Source organism: Equus asinus, chromosome 2 (assembly GCF_041296235.1).
Source record: "Equus asinus isolate D_3611 breed Donkey chromosome 2, EquAss-T2T_v2, whole genome shotgun sequence".
Classification (NCBI taxonomy): Eukaryota; Metazoa; Chordata; class Mammalia; order Perissodactyla; family Equidae; genus Equus; species Equus asinus.
This window is the reverse complement of record NC_091791.1, coordinates 136,144,307-136,152,180: the sequence shown is the minus strand read 5'-3', so window position 1 is coordinate 136,152,180 and position 7,874 is coordinate 136,144,307.

Here is a 7,874-nt window from a genome sequence, read left to right as displayed (position 1 = left end):
TGGTAAGTTGGTTCCTTTCCACAAGAACCTCTCCCTGAGGCTGCTTGAGTGTTCCCACAACATCGCAACTGGCTTTCCCCCTAGCCGTCTACAGGAAAACCACGGAGGAAGCGGCAGTGCCTCTCTGGCCTAACTCTGACATTCACATGTTGTCACATCCATGGTATTCTATTGTTCAAATAGGTCAGCAGCCCTGATTCAAGGTGGGAGGGACTATAAAAGAGCAAAATTACGATGAGGCTAGGGTCTCTGGGGGCCATCTGAGAGGGTGAGTAGAATGAGTGGGTCCTGAGGCTAGAACCACCCTGGGAATAGTCACCACAAAAGCTCGCCCACTTGAGTTTGGTTGTTGTCTGAGGGGGGCAAACAGAAGGGACACTATCACCTGTTTGTTCAAATCTGTATAGGTGACTTGTTTTTTGTAGGCCCTCAGTCTTGAGGGCATCGAGGCTTAGGTACCAATGGCTGCGGTTTTTAGCTACATTTGACCACAAGTTTTCATTATTGGGGTTCCAATCCCATCATCCTTGATGCTCTGCTGTTTCTGGGAGTCTGCAATAAATGTTTGCCTTCCCAGCATATGAATACCATCCTGGAGGAATTTGCCATCATGTGAGTCTCGGTGGGGCAGGTTCCCTGCCCGGTTCTTCGGTCTTTCTGTATTTGATTTATCCTATGATTCTCCAATAAACCCCCTTCCTATTTAAATAAGCTATTCAGTTTCTGTCACTTGCAACCAGGAATCCCAGCTGGTCCTGCAGCTCCAGCAGTTACAGTCAGAGGAAGCTCACTTGGAGCCAAAGCCATTACATCTCTGCTGCTGTTGTGGAAACAGTTGCCAAAGCAGAAGATAGACTTCAAAGTCAGACAGACCTAGCTTCCAGTCCCAGCCTTGCTACTTTAACGCAACAAGTTAACTTCCAACAAGTTGTTTAACATCTCTGAGTTTGAGATGCTTCGCTGGTAAAGTGAGGAAAGTAACATTTTTTGCATAGCACTGTGCCTGACATGTAGTTGGTTGTTAATGACTGCTCTTATACAACAAATGATAATGATGATGATGATGACATCAATGAAGGACATGTGCTATGATTCCTCCTTATGTGAACCCCTCTCAGGGTTTCTTGAAAAGGCAAAGGTACTCCCATCTGATGACAGGTCTTTTGAACTACTTTGAATGGCCTGGTCTCTCAAAAGTATTTGCTCTTTAGAATTCTCAAAGCTGGCCCTACTCATGGAGCTGAATAGACTCTCCCAACAGGGAACTTGCTACGAGTCCCCCAGGGACTAATCTAGAGCAGGATGAAGGGGTACCCCCACACCCATCTGCAATGCTTTGCAAATGGATCTCTTTGTGGCCTGCCCTGAGATCCTGGAGCATCCCAGATGGGCATGCTACTTCAAGCCCCATTGTGGTCCTTGCAATCTGGTCCCAAGTCAGCCAGACCTTTGGCCTGGGCCCCCTGCCTGATGTAACCTCATGGCAGTCAGAGACACACGTTAGATGGAGATGCTCTGCTTCAGCAGCAGCTCTGTTTTTTCCCATGTTTTCTTTGAACTGAGGGAAGCTGTTCCATGGTGTTCCACCTTTTTAAGGACTGCCCCTGAGCCCAGGGTTTTCATGAGAAGTGATTTCCAAATCTCATCCCAGGCTGCTCTAAGAATTACACTGTTATACCAGCCTGGCACCAAGAGTCTGACACCTCTCCCCTGCCCCCCACCCAAATCCTGACAGTTGGGGGCTGGCACCTATGCTGGTTATGTGGGCTGCAGATAGATGGGCAACTTCAAAGTCAGAGACTCATCCTAATGTGGCAAGAAACCTCACTTGTTCTGAGACTCCCTCCTTGAACATCCCAGCCACCTCTACAGGGCCCCTCCTTTGCCCTTGAAAGCATCAATTTGACACTTAAGACATACATTTATTACATTAACAGCTGTGTTACATTAACAGCTGACTAGCATCCCATCTCTTTCCCCTACCAGAGTGTAAGCTGCCGAGAATGAAGAGCCTTCTCCTACCCTTCCTGTCCCCTGCACACCTGGCCCAGTGCCTGGAGATGAATCAGAGCTTAGAAACGTTGTCGAATGGTGGCTCCATTGATGTCATAGAACACAGGCTGCAGACCCTGCCTCCCAGGGCCCCAAACAGCAAAGATTATGGTCAGCGGGGCAATGGAAAGCCGGGGCACCTCTCAGGGCCACTGCAGATGATTAAGAAAGTCAGCTGACAGATAGGAACACCAGCCCATGACAGCCTGTGTGTTTTTTCAGGTTGCAAAGACAGGACATGCCCTGTACTTGACAGGCAGGACACGGCCATGCCAGAAGCAGAGCTGAGCCCCAGCAAGTCTGCTGCTCGGAAAGCTGGTGCTGTGGGCTGAGGTTTCAGGCCCGCTGGAGTGAGGTCTCAGGTTACACTCCTCTCCCGCTCCTCAGCTTTTGTTGGGAGCTACTTCAGGACAGGACCGTCACCACCGGCCCATTAGAGCAGGAAATATTTGCCAGAGGGCGTCACCCTCCAGGAGAATGACAACTGGAGATTTACGTTTATTTGTTCCAGAACTCTTTTAGCTTAGATGAGTTCCTTAATCCTTCCTCCCTCCCAGTCAGCTCAAAGACCTGCAGACCTTCCACTCACTCAGCGTCCCCTTTAAGTTTAGAAATTGACTTAACAATAATGCCTCCTTGCAATATCCTTGCAAGTGCCCCGGTGTGCGCTGCCTGTTGTCTTTGCACGTCAATGCTGTGAGGCAGGGAAAGGAGCTGGTTCGGTTTGCATTAATAATGGAATAACTACAACAGCTAATATTGTGCTAAACATTTTACAAATACTATCATGAGTAAGCCAGAACAATCAAATGAGGTGGCAGTGTCACTATCCCCATTTTCAGAGGAGTAAACTGAGGCTTAGGGGTGTTAAGAAACTTCCAAAGTCACCCAACTGGGAAGTGGTGAGCCCAGGATTCAAACTCAGGTGTATCCAGCTCCGAAGCACGAGCTCTTAACACTCACAGTCCACTTCTGCCCACGTGTCTGTGATACATCTGCTGCCATGCTGCGTGGAGGAAACACAGGGACAATTAAGATCCCACCTGACTCTCAACTTTTCACCCTAGCCAGGGAAACAAATATCAACATGTTTTTTAAATTATGTATTACAATGTGATATTTGTAATAATTAAAAATATGTATAGGAGTGGTTCAATAGATGGTGATTAATTCTGACTGTAAGAGAGGAAGAGAGACTAGAGAAAGCTGCGTAAAGGAACACTCAAAAAATGGAATTTCTTTATCTCTGGTTCAGCTTCTTCTCTATCTTGAACATGTAATCTTTAGCCATCATCCATCCAACAGGCATCTATTGACTGAGTCATCTGGGCAAGAGCCAGGCAAGAAGAGCCCCTTCTCTGAGCCCTTGCCTTACCAGGTATCACGTGTCACTAACACAAAATAAGTCAATATATTAAAGAGCACGAGAGTGTTTCTGTCACTCGGGACCCGGAGCTCAGCATTGGCACAGCACAGCCCACATCCCTAAACATCCACTCTCCTGAGTTATACCATTCAGGCCCCAGGGAAACCCTTCTCCACATCTCTTGCCCTGTGCCTACAAATCAAAAGGAAATTGTGTCCAAATGCCATGAAGTTTTATGGGTTGTGCTGCTGCCAACATTGGAGATGGACTCCTGCCTTCAGAGGGTGGGCAAGATTTGAGCAACGGATGCACTTAGATAAGAGCAAAGACAAATTGATTAACTTATTATATTCTTCCTCTCAGATATGAACGCAACAGATTCATTCAACGCAAAATATCTTTTCCTACTAGTGCCGAATGTCTGTTTCTTGCCTCTCTCTCTGTTCCAGCATATGTTTCTGGAGGTGCTCAAAAATTAATGCAGTATTCACAACAGTTACACATGATGGCTAGGGGACATTTCGGCAGTAGTAAACAAATCATAATACTTTTAATTTGTATATTTGCAGGCCTATCCATAACATACAGGAAGCAGGATACTAATTCTTTATGTTGACCACAGGCAGACACTGAAAGCTAGAATTACAAATAGTGTTACTTTTATGAAAATATTTTTAAAGATGTAATTACATTTCCAAAAGATAAAATAAGATTTTTTTTTAAAGATTGGCACCTGAGCTAACATCTGTTGCCAATCTTCCCTCTCTTTTATTTTCCTTCTTCTCCTCCTCCCCAAAGCCCCCACTACATAGTTGTATATTCTACTTGTAGGTCTTTCTGGTTGTGCTATGTGGGATGCCGCCTCAGCATGGCTTGATGAGTAGTGCCATGTCTGCGCCCAGGATCCAAACCAGCAAAACTCAGGGCCGCTGAAGCAGAGTGAACTTAACCACTCGGCCACAGGGCCGGCCCCAAAATAGCTATTTTTATCTAGGTAATACTGATTTTTAAAGTTGATAGGAATTTACTATAATTTATATTTCATCTTTTTATTTCAACAGATTGTTTTGCATATTTATTTGCATAAATATTCAGTCATATAAAAGCGTTGGATGGGTTCACTCACCACTCCTGCCACACTCACTCCTCTCTCCCAGGATCCTTCCTGGTTGGCAAACAGCGGGTTGGCCAGGTGTGGAGCCTCACCATCAGCACCTGGTTCAGCAGGAGGCATAGAAAAGGCTCCCTGGCTGGAGCAGAAGGGGTCTCGGGTGAAAGCTATTTTAGCTGCTGCTATACATACTGCTCAGTTCCCCACTCTGTCTTACTTTGACCTTGGCCTTCCGACTGTCTCCTTGTACCTAACTATTCACCTGGCTTCCTGATCTGCCTCGACTGATAACTTCAGCCACGTCCTCCTGAGCTAGGTCTTTGTCAGCTTTGCTTTGTGATCACAATCCCTGCTTCCTCTCCACCAAGTATCCCCTGCCCTTCATTGGCCTGATGTGATACAGTTCACTAATATGAAAATATGCTTTAAAAACAAGGCCTCTTTCTCCCCACAAGGATATGCAGAGAATGACCTTCTTCATCACTCATTTCATGGAACTCACCGTACAAACTACCCTGATCCTGGCCTCACCATGCCCCCTTTCAGGCCCATAAATCATTAAACCTAAAAAGGAGATCAGCCAGTTCATCACACTCTTTTTACATTTGGGGAAACTGAGACATGAGGAGAGGCAAGGACTTGCCCATGATCACCCAGCAAGAAAACAGATTCAAGCCGGCTCTCCAGGCTCCAAACCCGGCATCCACTCTCTTGCTCCACCCACCTATTTGGATAATTGTGTGGCATTCCAGCAACACCCCACCCCACCCCAATAAATCTCTTCGTGACATCCCAAAGAACAGTTATGGTACATTGTGGGGGCCAGAAATTTGATGCTGGGTGTGCAAAGGAAAAGCAAAAGAGGTTATTTCATAAATGACACAATGGCACTCTCCAAAGTTGAGTTGCAAGGATTCTGCCGCCCTGAGAGTCTGCATGCCTTTCTGGAGACTAAACATTTTCACAGTTCCTTTGGCCCAAGGGTTATTTTCTTGTTGAAAAAATGGAAAATCCTCCTTACAGAGGGTAAGAAAAATAACTTCAGCTGGACTAATCCAGAGACAAAGGTTCTTCTGAAACTGAAGATGGATAAAAGAGACAGGGGGAGCAAATATTTACTTTAAACAAATATAGAAAGTTTCTTCTGGGCTTCTTTTTATTTGCTCATGCCTAAGAACTTCTAACTGGCTCGTTAGAAAGAGGTCGGGTCATAGGGGTCATAGGAGGAGCTGGGTGGTCAGGAGCCTGCAAGAGAAGCCCAAGCTCACTTGGGTCCCCTGCCTGCCAAGGCTGTTAGGAGCTGCAGCCCACAGACCCTGGACTGTGAAGGAGACGTACCTTCTAGGACAAGCCTCTCCTCGACCCAGATGAGCCCTTCCCTAGAGATGAGATTAGCAATAGCCCAAGACCCTATTTATTACTTATCTTCAGAAGTCCCTCTTCTTAATGAATTATTGTTTTTGGCACTGAAATTTCTCTTGTTACAATTTCTTTCTTGATATCAGAATAATTTATGTCCATTTCATCAATTTCATAAACTGTTCATTTTTATCTGAATTTTCTCAGTTATTTAGCTAAAGAAAAATGAGATTCTTTAATGAAAAGTCCAAGTTAGTATCTATATTTAAAACATTCCATCTGTGAGGCGAACACGAAAAGGAAAAATGTAACTGTTGGAAAACACTGAAAATGTCAATCACTTCAGGCACCGTGAAAGAGAGATTTCTCGTGTGAGATTAAGAAAATCAATTGGACATGAAACCTATTCTGCGAACCCCTTGCTGTTTTTACAGAATGCTTGCAGCTGCATTGTCATGAGTGACTGTGAATGTTGTTAAACAGCAGGTTACCATCCTCTGGAATGTGTTTGGGTTTGTTGAATGAGTCACAGATAGATGGTTTTCACTTGCCAAGATGTTTGAAATTGCCCTGGAAGGGCCTGTGCAAGAGAAAGGCCTTAAGTGTCACCAGCTTCATAGTAAATCCACCCTATAAACCATAAAAGAGGGTTGGCCCCTCCCAAGGGTCGTTTCACCTACCATTCATGATAGCCACCTCACAGCCAATGAGATGGACAAAGCCCAGTGAACTGGGGTCACATGATCATGTGATATGAGTAAACCATGGGGAAAACAGCATCAGATTCAGGGCTGTGTGACTTTGAGCAATGCTTTACATATCTGAAACAAAACAGTATTCATCATTCTATTAATACTTCTATGAATAGTAGTAATAATACTAACACTATCTACCTCATAGAGGTGATAATGAAATTGTATAAGACCTGGGAAAGTACTTTATAATCTACAAAGTACTTCCTGAAAGTAACATATATTATTCATTCAATCATGAAGTCATTGAATGTTTGCTGAGCACTGACTGTATGCCCGGCACAGTTCCAGCGTTGGAGATAAAGCATTAAACAAATATTATCATCTTTTTAACAGATAAAGTTGATTTTCTTCCTGGCCTTTAAGCTGAATGGTTCTTTGGTGTGATGGTCAGTCTCCAAGATGGTCCCCAATGACCCTCTCCCCCTGTTACCATGCCTTTATGTTGTCCCTACCACATTGAATCTGCCCTCAGTGACCAACAGAATATGGAAGAAGTGACAGTCTGTGACTTCCAAGGTTAGGTCACAAAAGACATTGCTAGTTCATCCTTGGTCTCTTGGATGACTCGCTCTGGAGGAAGCCAGTCACCATGTCATGGGGACACTTACAAAGCCATGTAGAGGCTTGCAGGGAGGAATGTGGTATTCTCTCAGCACCGAGCACCAAATGGTGTGATTACTTTGGAATTAAATCCTTCAGCAGCAGACAAGCCTTGAGATAACTGCAGTCCAGCTGACATCCTGACTGCAACCTCATGAGAGGCCCCAAGCCCCAGTTGCCCAACTAAACCACTTCTTAATACCTGACTCATAGAAACTGTGAGAGATGATAAATGTTTATTCTTAAATTGCTACATTTTGAGGTAATTTGCTATGCAGCAATAGATAACTAATACAGTCAGTCAAGTAATTCTTTCAAAAGAGTAAATGAAGGTAATTCCATATTTGGTCTCATATCACTACGAACTGGTGTTTGTTGCCTCTTACTCACCATTTGGTTGAGGAACGTTGCTCCCATGGCACCAACCATGTAGTCGGTGCTCCATAAAGAATTACCTCTTGGATGTTGGATTAATAATTTTGGAATCACTGAGCACAACTATGGCTTAGAGGGAAGGAGCTAGGTCACACAAGGTTGGCCACAACATAGACCCACCAAGGCAGGGCAGGTAGTTAACGATGGTCTCAGCAACAGGAGATCCTAAGTCCAGAGGGGCGGGCTGGCCTAAGGG